Genomic DNA, 20811 nt, shown 5'->3' on the forward strand with positions numbered 1-20811 from the left:
TTAATCTCCTACTATCTGTATACTATTGGACAAATCAGTCAGATTTTAAAACCACAACTTAAAATAAATAAATTATAATGATACTAGCAATATACATCTAACTGGGATCTTGTAATACTCAAGAATATGTGACAAGAATGTCAAGTATGAGAATGAGCATGTTGTCATTATGATATCCATTTTAGTCAATTCCCTGCTATGAAATATAGACTTCTTAAAACTGGAAAACATACTTTGTGAATCATACACATCATCATTCACTCCTGGACTTAATGTATTTAATGAATGCAGGAAATCTACCTGAAATGAATGATTAACCTTGACATTATAATGGCAAACAGAATTTTCATTAGTGGAATCTTGTCAATGTCCTTGTCTGTTGGAAACACAAAGAGGCTTAGCTCTGCTCATACATCATCCTGCTCTGAGATCAGGTCCCTGACTCAAAGTTTGGTGAATATGAGCTCAGTGGAATCAGCCACAGCTTGAGGAGTAGAGGGCCTTGCTTCCATGAATACTCTCCTGTATAATAGCTGTACTTCCACTTGCTTTTCTCTAACAGACTGTCAGTTAAAATCAGCAGGCAAAAGCAACATAAACAATTACTTTCTAGTAATTTGTGAATTCCTTTCTACATCGAATTCATGTACTACTCAGCTACTCAACAATTCAATTACTATATATGCATCTCCGGTTTTGGTCATCCCTCAAAACAGGAAAGAGGACAGATTTAATTACTCTTTATGAAAAGACAAATATACATATTGCCTAAAAGAAGAGGTTCTCAATGTTTTGGAAGAGGTTTGCTTTGATAAGAAATACATATAACTAATGCTAAGTGTCCTACATATTTTTAAGTGCATTGTAATTATTGACACATTGAATCCCTACAGCAAACTCTATAAAGTGAATTCTGTCATATCCCTGGTTTTTAAATAAGAAAACTGGGGTGTGGAGAGGGTAAGTTCTTAAACGTAGAGCACAGAGCTAAGAATCCATAGAGTAGATTCAAACTCATGTGATTTGTTTCAGAGATTCCCTTTTATTATCTCTGTTATATTATAGGTCAACAAAATATAATGCCATGATAATTATAATAATGTAATAAAATTCATAAGAATATGATTGCTATCTATATTTATATTAACCTCTATTGTTTAAAAACAATCTTTTCCTGTATTATCTCACTAAGATTCAACAAAACTTGTCATAAAGATAAAGAGATAATAATAAGCCAATTATACAAGCTAAGACTTAGTGATGTCCAATGTCACACATTCAGTGAATACAAATCTATAAATTGATTCAGGCCTTGTGACCTCAGTGTTTCTACTACCACAAATAAGGCCACAGAGGGGGAAAAATGGGAATACCAAATGTCCTTCCATTCACTAGCCTTGGGGGGTGGGGGGGCTCCACACAAATGACCTTGAAGGATCATTCTGTAATGGAGGGGAGGGGAATACAAGTCTCCCAGATCTTTTCTGTTGCAACTTTTAACTCTTTCTGGGTCAAGAGCTAAGATGATAGTTTTACAACTCTTGGTCAGTAACTTAGGTTCCCCTTCAGAACAAAACTACAGGGAAACTAAATCAAAACAGAAATTAAAGAAACTTAAGAGGAGATGAATTTACATTTTCTACATTCCAATTCCTAAAAACCATGCACCAGTTTTACATATATCACTTCAGGAATGGTTGGCACTTGACTATTTTCCTTCCCAGCTGGATTGAACACCTACCAGAACAGACCGCCTATCATTTTTAGCCCTTCTCTAATTTCTATTTTCATAATCTAGTGACAGTCCTTTCCTCTAGAAATATGGTTAGAAGACCCCTATTAGAATTTAAAGCTCATAAGGACAGCGACCTTGTTTGTTTGGCTTACTTTCTTTATTCCAGTACCTAAAATAGTGTTAAGTACATAGAAGATACTCATTGCATACTTGAATAACAGAATTCATCTATCCGATGGCTTGGGATGTGGCTCAGTAGTAGAGTGCATGCTTAGCCTCATCAATACCCATCTTCAATCCCTACCACCAAAAATGCCTAAAATTTACACATACATGTACCCATCTTTTTAAATCAAATAAATGCAGAAGTCATCCCCAAGAGAAGAATGGAACATTTGCTCCTTGTATCAGGAAACAAGCCGAGCTAATTCAAGGATATTCTCCACATTCCCAAGAAGAATTTTTACTGTATCAAGACACCCTAAAATTCTCTTCCTAAATTTAGACTATCTCTTAAAATCTGGTATCCTAAAAGGGTATATGTACCAAGATTTCTGTTCTGGCTAATCCTCATCCCCAATATCTAGGCCTAAATTTTCAGTTCTAACTCCTCTCTGCTCCCCTCTCTCTTTCTCACACACAAACACACATACACACAATCTCACACACATGCAATTCACAGAAGAAAGCAAGGTACTAAACAAGGCAGACACACAGACATCAGACAAAATGAGTGACCAATTTTCAAAGTCTCAGAATATGACTAAAATGACCTTAAAATGGTTTGAAATAATAACACTCATACTGTCACCCATCTTTAGTGAGCTGCTTTTTCCACAGGCCATTCCTAGTTGCTCTCATTTCTAATTTTAGATTCCAAATTTTCAGGGAATGGATCTTGTTGAAATAGTAGTCTCTTATGGCACTTGACTGACACTCACAATATACTATTAAAATCATAATAAATTCTTTTTTTTTTTTTTTTGCTTTCTGCATGCACACATCACTGGATGCTGTGAAAATAACAGACAATTAGTGAGAAATCCTATTGATCCTGTGCTCAATCACTAGTATTTGATACTGAATAAGATTTTATTGTAAGTCACTGAAATACACAAACTGGTTAGGAAAAACTATCAAGGGGGCAAATGATAGTTTATACAAGGTAAAGAGTAAGGTCATTTCTTGTCCTAAGTTTTTAGAACCCTCTAAAAATAAAATGTACAGTAGAAATAACATGAGATTTAAAGAAAATAATTTATTATTTCATAAAATTACTTAGTCTACATAAGCTTAAGTTTATTCATGTGCAAAATGACTATGGTGTAGGACCCAAATATTTAAAATAATATATTAAAATATATTCAAAATGGCTTTTGAATTGAGAAAAAGTATTAATAAAGGCCTGAGAGAATGAATGAATGCATGCATTAACAGGAGTAGATTGAAAGTTAGGTGAATGGAATACAGCATCTTCTAAAAAAAAAACTCTAAAGGAGCCTTGTTAGGCAAAGCAAAATAGTTCACAATAAAAATCAATCATAATTGGTGATCTTCCTTTCAGAGAACTGCAGAGGAAAAGAAAACTTTCAATAAGTCTAGATGGTAAATGAAAGTATCTACTAAAATATCTAGAAATCCACTTAATTGTCTCTTTAATATAAAACCACAATCCCCCCCTGCCTATTTTTGCCCATTAATCTGGCATATGCAACATGACATCAATGGGACAGTGATTTGGAAAATTCAAATGCTAACACCAGGATAGATGGACAGATGGATGGATAGAAAGAAAGAAAGGAAGAAAGATAGGTAGCAGATGCATTTAAGTGCTTGAATATTCAGAAAGGGAGAGATAAGATTTATATATGGATATTTCTTTAAGCAGTATTAAAGAGAGAAATACAGTGTGTAAAGTGGATGTGTTAAGTAACATTTTCAATAAGAAACTAGTATTCCAACTTGTAGTATTAACTAAACGGGATCTCATGAGGTCATCAGACTATTCCAGATGATTCATAAATATTGTAGTCAGCAAGAGAAGATAAGAGACATTGTACAAGTAAGCTAGAAGATTATTTCCTGTTAGCTGAGTATACTAAGATCACAGCAATGGAGAAGCACTATTCATTCTCTTCATTTTGGGGGGAGCTCTTCCTCTCTTCCATAAAAAGGGCCAAGTCCAGGAAATAGCTATAGTTGGCCTTTAAAAGATAAGTGACCAGAAGCATTTATTACTTGCTAAGGAATATAGAAAAGAAACTTGACTTCAAGATAAGTGGAATTCATTACAAAAACAAAAACAAACCCCTTCTAAATCTGTGTGTAAGACTAGACATAAAATTTGGAGGTAAGAATCTTAACAATTTTTTTCCTGTAAAGAATTTTGTATACTATAGTACACAAATATTATATAATATAATATTTTGAATATAGTGGAAACTCTGTAAAAGTGATAATTTAACTTTGCCATAAAAATAATAGATGTTCAGGATTTGTAAGGATAACCTCAAGTTTCAATTTAAAGAAAACTTTAGGCATACTTCTATTCTAATAGAATCATTTAAGTAATGGCTATAATAGGGGAAAAAAGCAGTAGCAAATGTTTGATAAACATGGTCTTAATCTAGGAGGAGTTTTCCTTTATCACTTCTGTATATCCAATTTGGATGTGCAACTCATGTTTTCTTACAATACCATCCTGATAGACCCCCAGTGTAAACTTACACTCCTCTATGGAAGTAAAATGTATAAAGTCACAGTTTCAGCAATCTCCTTACAGAGGGGCCTGAGCCTGGAAATGCGTATTGAAAACTCAAGGAAGAGAGATTCATCCATTGCTTATGATTGTTCTGACTGTCAAGAGAAGAATCAGGCCAGAAACTGCAAGAAAACAATCTCAGAGCCATTCCTGAGGTGCAGGTTTGGAGTTATGGAAACCAGAGAATGAACTATGTCAAGTTATTCAGCTGTTAGTTACAACTGTCACTGCTACAATCCCTTTGTTGCAAAATAGCCTTCAGTAAAGTCTTATATTAGTGTTCCTGCACCCTCTCTCTTGTGCTACCTATAATTAATGGAAAAGTTTCATGCCAATGTTTAAGCCTACAACCACATATCTGTGGCACCATGGAAATAACATACATAACTAGTGGGGAGCTTCCCAGGTGTAACTCTGGGGTGAGTTAATCTTCACTGTGAGATAGTTTACTGCATTACCACCAGGGAGGATTAACAGTTTGATTTCAGGCAAGGAGTCATTGGGTTTTCCTCATGATCCCTAATATAATTTCAGGCAAATCTTATGCTTCTTAATTTGAAAAAAGCATAGGTTAAAAGTGTTAGAGGGCAAGGAAGGGAAAGCTAGGAAATAAGTAGGGAAACAAAGGTTGATTAGGCTCCTGCATGCACCAGGCACCATATTGAGCTCTAAACCAGTTATTTTACCTAATCACCACAAGAACTTCATAAGCCTAACTAACATTGTTACCCACATTTGTTAGAGAAAAGTGAAAGTCAGAGGGTTAAATTGAAATACTACTCTGGTTCAGATTTCAAGTGTGGTTTGGTTTACTTGGAACCCAAAGCTCACATCATGACACTTTGTAGAAAAGGAATGCATAAAAAGAAGTCATACTGACACTATTTATTATTACTGAAGTGTTTAAAAATGTTAAGATAACACACAAGTTAAGGCCACTCAAAATCAAAGTCAGAGATATCCCTGATATTTTTCCTCAGAGATCACAGCCCCGACTGAAAAAAAAATATATATATTTTTTTTTAATGGAGTTAGGAGAAAGAAATTGAGGAGAGTGATATCTGTTTTCAGGGGTCTGAAGAGTTCTTATTGAAACTATCCTATGTGGCCAGAGGCAAACTTGCATTCGGTGAAGTATTTCTCTATAAGGAGGTGCAGCCCACTCATGAAATAGACTGCTTTGCAAAGCGGGGCTGAGGTGCCCATCATTAGAGGCTTACATACAAGTCAAAGTCAGGAGCAGGAGGAGGATCCCATGGCTGAGACGGCTCTTCTATAAACTGAATGCAGTTGGTGTTGCTGGGGATGGACAAAGCATTGAAGTCATCATAGGCTGCTCCCATGGCAATTTTTAGGAAAACATTTCTTTTTAAAGAAAGTAACATATAAGACCAGGTAAGGGTGAATGAATGGTGAAACTTATTTCTCCCCCAGAGAAATGAGAGTAGAAAAGAAAGGAGATAGTAAAGCATGTTGAGAGTAACCCTGTGGAAAAAAAAAAAATCACAGGGCTAAATATTTCTTTTATGTGGCATCTAAAATATGTTGCCAAGGCCAGCATAGCGGATTACAGAAGATACTTGGGGTTTTTTTGTTTGTTTGTTTGTTTTTGTTTTGGGGTTTTTTTTCCTCCTCTCAGACCAACACTGCTACAACCCTTCATGGAGAATTTTGACTCCTCATTCTCACCCCAGAAAAATCTCTCCCTTGAGCAAATTTTATTTAGAAAGGTTTTGTGGGACTACACATTCTACTTCTTTTTCTCCAGTGAAAATTACTGAACTTAATGACCAGTTTAAAGGATCAAGATAGTGTTCCTTTGAGTTGTGGCACTGAAGAGTAAGGGAAAGAAAACATGTATACCTTTAAACCATAAGGAAGAAAATCTTTGCAGGAAAGGCCATATAGAAGCCCAAGGGTGTTTGTCCAAACCACAGTGAATTTTGTGGAAGAGGTTCATTGATTCTTCTGGATCCCTATGTAGGAAAGATCCTACATTAAGATGAGAGACCTCAAAGTAACCAAAAGGTGAAGAATTTGAAGGTGACTGCAGAGTCAAAGGACAATGGTCAGGAGGGCAAAGAGTGATTTCATGAGCTCTGTTATGGTTTTCTGCCCATCAGGTCTTGCATAGGCACAGTGCCAGGCTTCTAACATCTCACAAAGTAAATTCTCTGGCCTGAAGTTGTAGTTGTTTGCTGCAAGATCTAAGATCTACCATTTCTACTATCAGTAATCACAGGGAAATCTGGAGACCCAATTCATGGTGGAAAGAAGGAAATATTTAAATCTATATAAACATTCATGGCTTTTAATGTAGTGTCTTTGATTTCATTTTAATAAACAAAAGGAGAATCACCACTCTGAAAAAAAAATCAACCAATTTGAAAAAAAAAAAAAACTTACTACAACCTCCAAAAATAAATAAATCACAAAATGATTTTTCATCTAAATGAAAACACATGAGGAAATGGAGAGATGCTGGACAATGAATCAATGGCTGTCACACTCATGAAGTTAAGAATTTGACAGGCAACCATTCCATTTCCTACTTGACACATTTTAACTTACTACATACACTCCATCATCTTCAGATCTAGAAAGTAAACATGTGTACCCCTGGTAGGCAAGAAAGTCTTGTGACCATAGGGAAGTCCATAAATCAGTCTTTACATTTTTAAATCCCCTAAGGAAAGGTCACTTTTGGAAAGGTCCTGAAACCAGGAGTCACATTCAGTGTTCGGGGTTCTAAACAAGAAAAAGTGTGTGTACTCTAAAAGATCTTTTCAGTGTGACTGCTTACTTGAAAAAGAAAGGGCATTAGTGGCTATAGCAAAGACTGTCAAGAGAATAAATGACTCCAATCTCAACGAAACTCTCTGAAGCTGCTAAATTCTCCCAATATTAGTTCAAACTGGGTCCCTCCATCTCTGAGTAAGTGGTGGTTGTGACAGAGGATTAATAAGAAATAATGCAGTGGTCTGTACCTTGTAGATATGACACAACACAGAATAAAGCTGTTTCCATCCTAGGTGGATGTCAAAGATTTTTGTGTTGGGTTTGGTAGTGTTGGTGGTTGTTTGTTTTTTTCCTGAGTGTAATCTATATAGGTCAGAAAATCTTAGGTGACTGTTATGAACAGTTTTCTAATAGTGATGATAAAATAAGGAGAAAATTCTACAGTGAGGAGAGTCAAAAAAGGAAGTACATCCTAATAAACTCATTATTATTTGAGCTGAATTTTCATTCTGATGCTACTTTCTCAATACGGAACCTTAGAGAAATTTTTCCTGAATTCTAGCAGTCAATTTCCTATTATTAAAATGAGATTAGCCAGTTGATTGCTGGGAAATGCTCTTCCCACTCTAAAATCCTGACTTTACCTATAATATTCACAGTGTCACATTCCTTATACAAAACAAACTAGCAAGTAACTTCCTCTGATCTTCCCAAATAATGTTAGGTTACTTGAAGTGAAAAGAGAATTATCCTCAAAACCTAGGCCAATGACCCTCATCCCCATAAGAACTTTACCTAACTGGTTAGCCTTTACCACAAAGCACTTCTCTGTAACTCTGTATAAAGGGATTCATTTAAAAAGCAAATTTTTGAGTGCTTATTATTTGCCAGGAACTAGTCTATAGGCTTCACATACATATATAAATATATAAATTTATTTAATTCACATAATAATTGTATGACATGGACAATGATGAGTAAGTAGAAAAACATAAAGCAACTTGGGTGAGGTCACACAAGTAGGAAACATAACGACTTGAACACACAGGTTTGGCTCCAGTATCTTACTAACAGATCAGGCCCCTCCTGCGTACTTGGTGCTGGTAGTAGTGACAGTGACAACTATTGTAGCTCTTTGTTTTTGTTCTATATGAAAAGAGAGGATGTAGCTGGGTAGGATCAGAAAACTGGATGTAAAGAATTCCCTCAACTGAGAAAGATTGGGAGCAAGAAAATATGTTTTCCCCTTCTCGGTACCTAACAATCTTAAGTACACCTCAGTGCTAACATTCCTAAATGTTTTTAATCTTAATTGAGCCGTATAATAGCATAATATCTCTCTTTTACTTCCTTGTGGACAAGAGTTATCCTGCTTCTGAAGTAGAATAGTGTCTCAGTGTGTCTTAACAATTTTTGTCTTACCAGAGAGCCCCCTATTGCATAATCAGTATAAGTTAAGTGAATATGGTATTCTTAACCAATTCTCCTAAAATCAGTAAAATATGTGGAAATTAAAAATATATATATATATCAGTAATAGCCATAAAATGCCAACTGTGATTTTTCTCTCCAGAGTATTCAAGCTCCGGAAGCCACTGTATAAGATGTATCTAGAAGAGTAACTTAACACAGCATTAAGTCACTCAGTATGGGGGTTTTGCCTTTTAATGCACAGCTGCTGTTAGCTTATTGAGAGCCTAAGCAGTTTAAATTTTGTTCCTTATGATCATTTGAAAAATAAATGTAATAGATTTTCATGACAAAGATTTAGATATAAAACCACTAAACACAAAACTAGAATGAAAGAATCCTATAAATCATCAGGCCAATGCCTTTATTTTAAAGATTATGAAACTGAAGTCTGAGAAAGGCCTGGCATGCTTCAGATTCCATAGCTCTTGGCAGCTTAAACAAAAATATAGCTTAGGCTTCCTGTTTTTAAGACCAGTGATCTCTCCAGTATAAGGTTTAATTTTTCAATGAAAAAGCATATTTCAGGCTTCATTTCAAAAACATGATTAGGAAAAAAAAACTAAGATGTATAGCATGCCACCATTTATAAGAAAGATGCTTCCTATTCAATCCTTACAATCACCCAGTAAGAGAATTGCTTATTAATATTAGTACATGCCCAATTTTCAGATGCAGAAAGAGAAGCTCAGATAGTTGAAGGCGTGAGCAAGCTGCATACTTGCTAAATGGTGGCACTATAGCTCTGATCTTCCAAATAGGAAGATCAGATTAAAATTTTCTTCTTTGGACTTTTCCTCATTCTCGTCTCTTTAAATCTAGCTATTTCAGGTAAGACTAAATGAATTATAAGATCTTCAAAATAGACTATTAAAGCTTCCCCTCTCCTCAATGTCTCAAATTAGCATATAAAGTAGACATTTCTTTACTGTCCACTTTTCCTCATCCTGTTCCTCGACATCAGTTTTCAAATAAAACAGGATGGTTTAGAACAATAGGAATTTCTCTCACTAGCTTATTACATCAGATAAAAGAGTCATAATTCTCTTTGAAACCAACAAAGTTATCACCAACCTACAGAATTCTTTGTGATGCTAATGAAAATTTTCATTCAGTACCAGGTAGTACTGCTTGCAAAACATTTGGTGTAGCATGCCAAGAATGCCTGGACTGAAAGGCAGGACCATGACCTTGCCTCAGGATCTTCTCCACCAGGTAATTTCAAGACAGGCACTGCCTTTAATATATGTATTAGATGCTGCAGCATCTGATAGTCACATAAATAATTTCCTTAATTAGTTCACCCCTTGTACTTCTCTGGCTTCAAAGATTCAATTAACAGAAAACTTGCAACTCATTGCAGGAGTATTCATTAGCCTGCAAGTAACTTTAAAAACAACTATAACCTAGAGAAAATTCAGGGAAGAAATGAATTTGCCTTTGTCTGGTGCATAGGCACTTTGAATCACATGCCTGGAAGAGTCCATGAACAGCCATGTTTGTTCTTGACCGTGGATCACTATCTGATTATAACTTGCTGATTTATTCTTTCCAGTTAAAATTATTGTCAATAAAACTTGGCAATAGATCACATTCCTTTCATCTCTCCTTTCCTTAGCATTTAAAAATTTTATACATAAACATACACACATACATATTCAATATACATACAAAATATATGTATTTATGTACTTAAAATATAGATATATGAATTTTATACATACATATTTGTCATACATGCATTAACATATTTGTATATGTATACATTTATATATATATATATATATATATATATATATATATGTGTGTGTGTGTGTGTGTGTGTGTGTGTGTGTGTGTATGTATTTCTATACCAAAGCATTTGTTTTCCTTTCATTTTATATCCATCCCCCCACCATTCCTCAGTCACTGGGTACTTACCATATGCCAAACTGCTTAGCATGTGGGAGACATAAAGAAATAGAACATAATTTCTCTCCTCAAAGAACTTATTGTCTATGGATGAACCTGACCTTTTCTATGAGGATGGTCAGAATGAAACACATGATCATATGAAGTGGGCTCTGTGCTGGGATGTTCAGGGCAAAAGGTCATTCTTCTCAGTTGAAAGGACCTGGCCAGGTTTCATCAGGGAGTGACCGACATGAGAACTGCCCACTCAAAGGGGAGAGGCAGCCTCCAGAAACAGGGATAAGAAAGGCCTTCTCAAAACAGAGAAGAAAACCACAGATGTTAAACAGCAGGGTTATGTCAGGCTGTAAAGTTCTCCCTCTGGAGAAGGGACCTTTGTGTCTTTTTCCTTACTATACTGCATGTGCCAAGGTCAGGATTAGCAAAATTGACTTGATTAAATATAACAGTGAATGAATGCTCAGGAAGAATGGTGTAAGGCCTGGAGTTGGACCTGCTGTTCATGGTGATTTGCTTTCCTCTGCTTTCTGGGTCCCAGTACCCTCATCTTCAAAAGGTGAGAGTGAGCGACAGCCTCTCTTGCCTGGGCTAGCTCGGAAGGCCTATGATTCCAGTGAGGTCTCTGGAATGGGAATCTCAGCCCACAGCCTCTGGTGGTCTCCACTCTTACTCCAGCAGAGGTCCAGGGTATACTTTACAGAGAGGTAAGCCCCTAGTGCCTCCTTTTCTTTGCTCATTTAAGAATGAACAAATAAAGGAATAAAGCTTTTAAAGTGAGTCAGGAAGCTACACAGGAATACCGCATTATGTTTAACACTACTTTTAAAAATGTATTAGGCTACAAAAATTTAGAAATCTGTGCAGCTATTCAAACAGATGTTTCATTTTACCCCAGAGACTACCCAACTTCAGAAGATGGTAATCCAGTCTGTATAGTAAAATTCTTTGTTAACTTCCTAAATTACATTTAAAGGAGATAAAAAGGGCAGTACAAAAGAACAATGGTGACAACACAGTAACTAAATTAGGAGCTAGAGAAACAGTACACACATTTGCTTTTATCCTTCACTGTGTTTGTTTGAAAGAAAGACACTTATGCAAGAAGTATCAAGAATGAAGAGAAGTAAATGTCTTAAGAGTAGAGTGTTTGACTTGTAATCAGAATCCCAATTTTGAATTTTAATGTTTTAATTAAATAGTGATAGAACCTTAGGTTACTTACTAACTTATTGTCCCTTAACTGTCATTGAAATGGAAATAAAAATACTTACTAATATAATTAGTTTGAGAAATAACTGAGAGAAAACATTAAAATAATTACTTAGCATAGTGCATGTCACATAGTATGTGCCAAATAAATGACAGCAGTTTTTATTGTGATGCTTACCTGGGACTTTTCGACATTTGTAGAGAACTATAAGAAGTGGCAAGAGTTAGTGTAACGTGGGTGCATGATTCATGTCTGTAATAGTGCCTAGCAGTTGAGATTCTCAGTAAACATAAATACATGTTTTAAATCAGCGTGGGAATTTCAATTATCTGGATGGAAAAAGAAACACAAAGTATAGGAAAATCTGAAGTTAATTATAATCAGTATGGTTCCCTTCATTTGGGAAATAAATATGAGCATGGTACATTCTTCTCACATGCCCAGTGGTATATGCCCAGAGGAGGTGTAAGGAAAAACTTTTTAAAGACAATACACTGAACAGTTCTTCAAGTGCATGCCCTGGTACAGTTCTAACAAAGCATCAATGTAACTAACACTCGGCAGCAGAGAGCAGAGAGCAGAACCCTTCTATGTTATTTCCAAGAAGCAGAGAGACAGCCCACTTACTGCAGCCACCTGCAGAGAAGCAGATATGGGGACACAGCCTCTTCTGATGCCTGCTGGCATCTGAAAAAAAATATCCCTCTTGATTTTGTTTTGCTTAGATCAGAGTGGAGACAACACACTCAATCCAAAATGCCTCAAAACCTCGATTGTGGTTTTTCCATCTCAAACAAAAAGGATGTTCATATTGTAGAAAGTTGGGTCAGAGGAACAAAGCTTTCCTTATTGGAGCCCCTCAGGATCCTTCTGGAATGCAACTTCTCTTGTGAGCTCTGCAAGACTCCCTCCCTCTTCTGAATGTCTAAGGCACTTTCTGTCTTTGTCACAGCAAAGACAGCTTCCTACCATGTGTTAAATTGATTTCTGTCTCAGTCACATCTTATCTTCTCTACTAGACTGGGATTCTTAGGAAGCAGGGACTCTAACTTCCTCATTCCAGAAGCTTCTTTCTAGAAGCATTCATTCTAATTAAATGTTGGAAGGAAGAAGCAGGGGAGCAAGGAGGGAGTGAAAAAAAATTCATATGCATGAAAATAACAGGAATATATGAACATGACTGAAAACAAACACTCTCTGATGACAACACATTTTATAGTTCTGGGTTGCCAAAATAATCCAGAGAGGCTTCCCTTTAAAAGTTACAAAAATAATCAGAGTAATATATTTGTCTTTTGGATAAAAGAAGGAAATCATGTCACAAACTATCATTTTTTAACAAAGTATTATCAAAGGGACAATGCTAAAAGGATCTTAATGAGAACAGGCAAAGAAAGACAAGATTCCCATTAATATAGAATCTGTACCAGATCCAGCATACTGTGGGGAGGGGAGATATATTATCTGAATCTCTAAAAGCTAAATTTTCAAACAATTGGGTTTTTATGCCCAGTGTCACCAACTTTTAAATTCCACTGAACACTTCTCATTCCAGAGATAAGTAAATCACAATAGAGTGAAACCACTCTCCTCAAGCATCAGATATTATTTTGAAGCAATCTTACAAGCCAGAGGAATGAAGGAGAGGATGATGACAAGAATTATGTTAGGAACTCTAGCACAAAAGGACTCTGAGCCAAGAAATCACCTTTATCAGTCTAACAAAGACAAAAACTGCCTTTGCACCCACAATGAATCTCAGAGATAGGCTTGCTCTACTCAAAGGAGCTGGGATCTGAACACGAGAAACTTCAGTGACTCCTAGAAGCAGTAGTAGGTGAAACCTCACATTTTCAAGTGTGTATCAGGCTGAATTTCTTGGAAGCCAGACTAGGAAGGAGCTGATTAGATCTTAGCCAAAGGGGAAAAAACCAAATAGCATGAAACCCTGATAGTAAAGGTGTATTAAAGAGAAAAGGAGTTGAAGAATAATTTTAAACATATGTCACATCACTCCAGTGATGGCCAGTTACATTCTCCTGAGCCTCTCTTTCAGGTGTCATCAGCTGTGACTATAAAAATGTACTTCCACCATTAAGAGAACATGTACCCTTTCTGATCCCAGTTCTACTCCTTGGGTATGCGCAGAATTATTCTAGCACCTTTTATTCAGGAAAACCTTTCAGAATTTACAAAGAGCATTTTTATCGTTTGCATCTTTTTCTTCTCTCTTTAATAAAGCCTTCTTAGTCCCTCCAGAATTCTGCTTGGCCTCCTTCACCTGAAGGGGTTTTGGGTTTTCTTACCTTTCTGAATTGTTACTTATATGTCACCTCTAAATAGGTAAGTCCTAAGATCTAGCCAGTTTTAACTCTACTCAAAAAATGGCTTTACAATTTTTGACTTAGTAAAGGCTACAAATCACTTACATATGTATATTTTGGTATGTTACTATTATAAAGTATAACAGACTAATCTTCATATTAGTGATGGAATATTGAACTCAATATGTCACAGCAGCTGAACTTGTCCCATTGCTTATCAGATAACAACATCACCCTCTACCTAGTCATCAGACAGAAAACACTGAGCACCCTCTTTGACTATAACCTGTCCTTCACACACCCCAACGATAGCATGCACAAACACACACACACACACACACACACACACACACACACACACACACTTTGCTCAATGTTTCCACAATGCCATTTTGTTATCTCCTTTCTGTTTCCACTGCTATCCTTTGATCCAGGCTTCCTATCAATGTTTGCCTGTACAGCATCACATAAAGCCTGCTTGCCTGTGATCTCTCATCTGTAACTCCCATTCCTCAAAGGACTTTTTTTGACAATCAGGTTTCAATGTTTCTTGATACCAATTATGTTAAAGGCACTGTCTTATGTGCTAACACAGATACAAATATGAAAGCTGGTCTTTGCCTTCAAGTAGTTAAGAGTCTAATGGAGGTAACAGGGTCAAATAAGCAAGTATAGCACAGGGTGGAATGAACCAAGCATGATCTCCATTCAAGATGCTGTCAGAGTCTTGATTCTGATGCAGGAAAGGGTGGCAGAAAAGCCAGTTCTTGCTGAGTAAGAGAAATTCTAATAATTCAATTTTTAATAAGTTTTCTGTAGCCATGTTCTCAAAACTCAAAACCATCACTGGTGAGACACAGTGAGGAATGCATGGTGAGTGAAAACTTTGAGGGCACAGTTTGGAAAATGGAATAGAAATTGTGAAACACTTTTTACAAAAACTATTAGAGGTACAAAATATGCTATTTTCATAAAGAAACATTTAGCTACCTTTAAAAATCATATTATCAAATCAAATAAGGTAGGCAAGTGTCACATAGTATTAAGGTAAAACAATATAATGCCAAACTATATGATGTCAGTTTATTTAAAACTGCTTACTGCACACAGGTATGGATGAAAATGTTTGTGAGTACCGTTAGGAAATATGTGTCTTTTATGCAGATGTGACAAAATAATATATAAACACTTAATAGCATAAAGAAGAGATGTGTGAATGGCAAATGTACACAATGTTTATCTCTGTTTGATGCAATTATGATAGATTTATTAGACTTTTTCTCTATATTTTTGTGTATTTTCTACATTTCCTCTAATGTAGGTTTTACTATTGTAAAACATGATTTACAATAATAACCAGAACTACTTTCTTCAATGTATGTTATTTTGAAAGAGGAAATAACACTTAGACAAACAGGTATCTATGGAAGCGAAAAAAGGGATTCTGTGTGAAGAGAATCTTCTGGCCAAATGAGACCTTAGGTTGTGACAAGTGAAAGGGACACTGTGGGACCCATGGCAGTGTAGAACACTGACATCACTCTTATCAGTTTTCTCCGTGGGACTTAAAGATACACATTCTAATCAAAAGATGGCAATTGTCAGTAGTAATGAGAAGGGGGCCAAGATTCCCAGCACAGAGTGAAACATGTTGTTAGAAGTGGAAAATTGCCAGGAGGCAATTTCAATCTTTAGAAATGTACAATAAGATCCTTCAAAGATCAACCATGTCAAAAATCTCCCAGATCAACTGGGTCAAGGTTAATCTTTGCTTCCTTCATGCTTCTGTAGCACCTTGCATAGTCCTGTGTGAATCTACACTGCTTGAGTTGTCAAAAAAGTACATAATACAGTGTGTCTTGATCATTTCAGTTGATTCTTTTAAATGTCCTTCTAAGACAAATTTTGCAGATGAGAAAAACTGAAGGTCAGAAAGTTGGAATGAGTGGTAAAATCAGGCACTTGTATCCAGGTCTCCTGATTGTTAGTTCTTTCTTTATTCTATCATGAGGATTTTTATTAAAACTTATTTATAATACATCCCTGGTTAATTTTTTCATTTCCCCACTGATTTCCATATGGAAAGCTCTATAAATTTTTGCTAAAATAAATTAAAAATTTAAATTTAAATTTTAATGAAAATTTAAAGTCAGACCACTTGAAACTTGATGAGTAAGAAGCCTAAAATTTAAACTGTGCCATATAAACTGCATTAATAAATCAGCAGAACCCACATTGTATTTACCAAGCCCTAGCCCCTGGAAGTGATAGGACATACCACAAGGTGATTTTATATCTTGTGACAAATGTGGACAGAGGCCAATAAATTGCCTTCTGTGCAGAAGGGCAATCAATGAAGCTATGTTATATGTTGCACTTTCAAGTCAGACAGACCTAGAATCAAGTCTGGGTGCAGCTGTGACTACTCTCAGCTCCTACAGGCTACAAATTGCTTGATTTTTCTGAAGTCTTAAGTTTTTTTTTTTATTATTATTATTATTATTATTATTATTATTATTATTATTATTATTGGTACCAGGGATTAAACCCAAGGGCACTTAGCCATTGAGCCACATCCCCAGTCTTTTTTAGTTTACTTTTTTATTTTGAGACAGGGTCTCCCTAAGTTGCTGAGGGTTTTGCTGTTTTTGAGGCTGGATTTGAATTCGCCATCTGCCTATCTCAGCCTTTGGAGCCTAAAGTCTTAAGTTTCTTGATCGTGAAAAATGGGATAATCACAGCTATCTCAAAACATTATTCTAAGAATTAAATAATGGGTATAAATGAAGTGCATATGGTCGGTACTTAAAATATATTGCCCCTCCCTTCTGCAGTAAGCAGCATTCTAAGAGGGCTCCAGGATTTCTGTCCATTGGCACACATGTCCTGAATAATCTGCTGCCCTAGAGCATAAGTGAGACTGCCAATGGGATGGGATATCACTTCCCAAATTAGGTTAGGTTGTATAAGACTCCTCCTTAGCAGCCTGGAAAGAGAGACCCTCCTGCTGGTCTTGAAGAAGCAAATGGCCATGCTGTGAACTGCCTATGGAGACGGCCACATGGCAAGCTCCTAAGAGCAGCCTGTAGGATCTGAGAGTGGTCACTGCTGACAGCTGGCAAGAAAACCAGGGCCTCGGTTCCACAACCCAAGGGACTGAATTCCGCCACCAGCCTGAATGAACTTGGAAGAGGATCTTGAGCTTTCACCCAAGAATCACAACATAACACCTTGAATAAAGTCTGGTGAGACCTTGAACCGAGCACCCAGCTAAGCTGCCCCCACATTCCCAACCTACAGAAACTGTGAGAGAGTCAGCATATGTTTGAAGCCACTGAATTTGTGATAATTTGCTGTCAACATGAGAAAACTAATACACGCTCCAAATGAAATGACGATCCACCAGGGTGGTCTATAGATGTTCTGATCATCCACAAAATTCCCAAGAATGATGCCCTTCAGATTACCAAACATGATCCATCTCGGATTCCAGCTGCCATCAATCTACCTCATCCTCTCTAATCCCCCACATGTTCCACCAGGGAATTCCTACAAAGTGAATTGAGTACCAATTTTGGATTAGTTATATTCTTTTTTTAATGTTTCTTTCTTACATTTTTACTGGTGCATTATAATTGAACATAATTATCAGATCTATTGTTGGATATTCAAGCATGCACACAATATAACAATATAATTTGGTCAATATCACTCCCTAGCACTTCCCTGCTCCCTCTGGTCTCCCATCTCTTGGTTCTTTTCCTCTATTAATATCCCTTTGATTTTCATGGGATCACACCTCCCCCTTTCTTTTCCTTTTTCTTCTCTAGCTTCTACATATGAGAGAAAACATAGGACCCTTGACCTTCTAAGTTTGACTTAGATCACTTAACATAATCATCTCTAGTTCCAACCATTTTCCTACAAATAATACAATTTCATTTTTCTTTATGACTGAATAAACATCCATTGTGTATATATTGGGACCCTTGCACACCACACCAGTCATTGTGGTGAAAAGAGAGAATCACAGATCCTTTTAGTACTAAAAGGATTCTTAGAGGTACTTATGTGAAAACCGGTCTTATATCCTCATTTATGGACAGAAGCAATGAGGCACAGACAGTATCTTCTTTAGCCTCTCACAAGTAGTCATTTGCAGGCCTCACACAAATTTTATGTGACCTGAAGCTTATGTAATTTGGGGATCCCTCTTAAAATAAAATAATGCAAAATTGCAAATATGAAATTACTTACCACACAACTAAATATAAGAAAAGATATTGAACAAATTTCACATTAAAAAAAAAACTAAAAAACCACAAACATCACAAAATTCAGACATGGCTTTAATAATTTTTCCTCACAATTTTTGTTCGTATTTGTTTTTATTTTTCCTTCATATAACAACAATGTTGCAATTTTATTCAATTTTTCCTTTAACTTGATTGACATTTTTAATAATTAAAAGTTAAAGAGTGCCCAATTCAGCTTTCCCACTCATTATCACTAACATAATGTAACTATTTAGGATTAGTGACAAATTTTATTTAAAAACAAACTTGATTCCTATTATATGTGAACTTTAAAATTTGGAAGAATTTCCCAGAGACTTATTTCTGTACTTCTCTCCTCCACGTGGGAATGTTCATACCACAATATAATCTCTAGCCCTGGACTTTGTGCCATACCCCCGACTGAGCCAGCACATGGGCAATTGGACTATTTCTGGCCATTTTGACATCAGGAGGGCTGGCAGTCACTAGGTAGTGACTGTAAACATAAAGGATAATCCTAATAAACCCAAATTAAAGTTATTCACAAACACTTTCTTAACCAAATCTCCAAAATGGCAGGGACCACTCTACCACCCTTCAACGGGGAAAATGGAACAGGGGATGGATGAGTCAAAAATGATAGCAACCCTAACTAGTTGCAGTCAAAATACCCTACTTTTGCAAATTTACAAAAAACATATGAACATGTGAAGACATTGCTAAGGCCTCTGCCTGGACCTTGGAAGGGCCAGTGCTAGTGAGGGAGCCGTGGAGACACTGCTAGATTACCCTCTGTTCATTGGAGGAGAAGGACACTAGTTTTGCCTTGAAAAGCTAGGGGACAAATTAATCTCTCTTGGAATAAGTAAAATAAGGTAAGGAAAAGAAAAATAATTTCCAAGTCACAGATCTAGTAACGGGAATAAGTGGAATTAGGCCCAGGCAGCCTGAGCACAGCCTTTGATATATTTTACCAGTGAGCTACACATACTGCTCTAGGAACTAGCTCATGACTGTGCATGTATGTGTGCGCACATGTGCATGTGTGTATGTTTGACATAAAGGAAAGAAAATAAGCATTTCCTCATTTAATCTTAATGTGGAGCTGACTGTTTTATTTCTCGTTTGTTCTACTTGCTAACAGTTATAGCCCATAGGAATAGAGAATGAATTCTGAAGTTGATTTTTAGGTACTAAAACCAGTCACTGCTACCTGAAATTTAGTTTAATTTGCAGTGATTAGAAAGTCTGTCTCAAGGCTTTCTCCCCTAGAGCACTGTATGCCAGTTAAAACCCACAAAATCAAGGTATCACAAGAAAGATGAATTAAGCCATAATGGCCTCCCCCTCCATCTAGTAGGGGCAGCAGCCCTTTTATCAAATTCCATTTTAGATCAATGAACAGCTTTTCCCACGGGGATGTCTTAGCCACTAGAGAAGAAATGAGGAGATGGCTTGAGCCTCAGTCTCTCAGTTCCTCTGTCTGTGACACTGTGGACAACTCCCATCCTCCCTCTTGGCCTTAGTGTCCTCAAAGGGAAAGTGACTGTATAGCTACCCCAATGTTCTATCATACATGAAATGAAAAGTCTGTTTCCCTCTTTACACCATAAATCAAAAGATACAACCTTCAAGGATGTGAAGTGGGATGAATATTCTGGATTTATCTCAAATCTCTTTTTCATTTAGAGCAACACTCATTTTAAGAAAGACTCAACTTGATTTCTTTGAATGCTAAATGAAGCATGAGTCTTTAATTATTGTTACAGGAAATACAGTGAGGATTTCAATTTTGAAATTGAAAGCCACTTATAAGAGATGGGAGTTCTTAGCAAAGATCTCTAAAAGAGCCCTTGCATTATTACTCATTTCTTATTCAATACCAACATTTTTCCAGTGAGGAGAAAATCCTGACATCAAAGTAGAAAACCGTTCAGGCAGATTTCATGTCAGAAAAGCCAAACCATAAGAAAATTCTAAAATGCCATTAAGCATATGACTCACTCCAAAATTCAGAACTTTGGCCAAAATCCTGATATTGAAAACATAAAGAATAAGTTACACAATTCTATTGTGATCTGGTAGAGTTGAAAGCAGAAATGTACAAGAAGTAATAAAAAAAAATAAGATTGCACTTGATTAATACTGTCAAAATCACAAGTTGTACAGTGTTGTTGCTGAATAAAATGCTGGCCGAGTTCTGGGTTTTTATGCATTTTTAAACATAGATTTGGTCAATTAGAAAATGTCATTGAATGGAACTTGTACATGTAGACCACAAAATTCTATGTACTAAGTATAATAAAAATGGTATATGTATAACGGGATGGGGGGAGGGGAAGGGCCCTAGCTTTCTGGCTTCCTACTCCCAGGGCTTCTCACTG

Source organism: Callospermophilus lateralis, chromosome 10 (assembly GCF_048772815.1).
Source record: "Callospermophilus lateralis isolate mCalLat2 chromosome 10, mCalLat2.hap1, whole genome shotgun sequence".
Lineage (NCBI taxonomy): Eukaryota > Metazoa > Chordata > Mammalia > Rodentia > Sciuridae > Callospermophilus > Callospermophilus lateralis.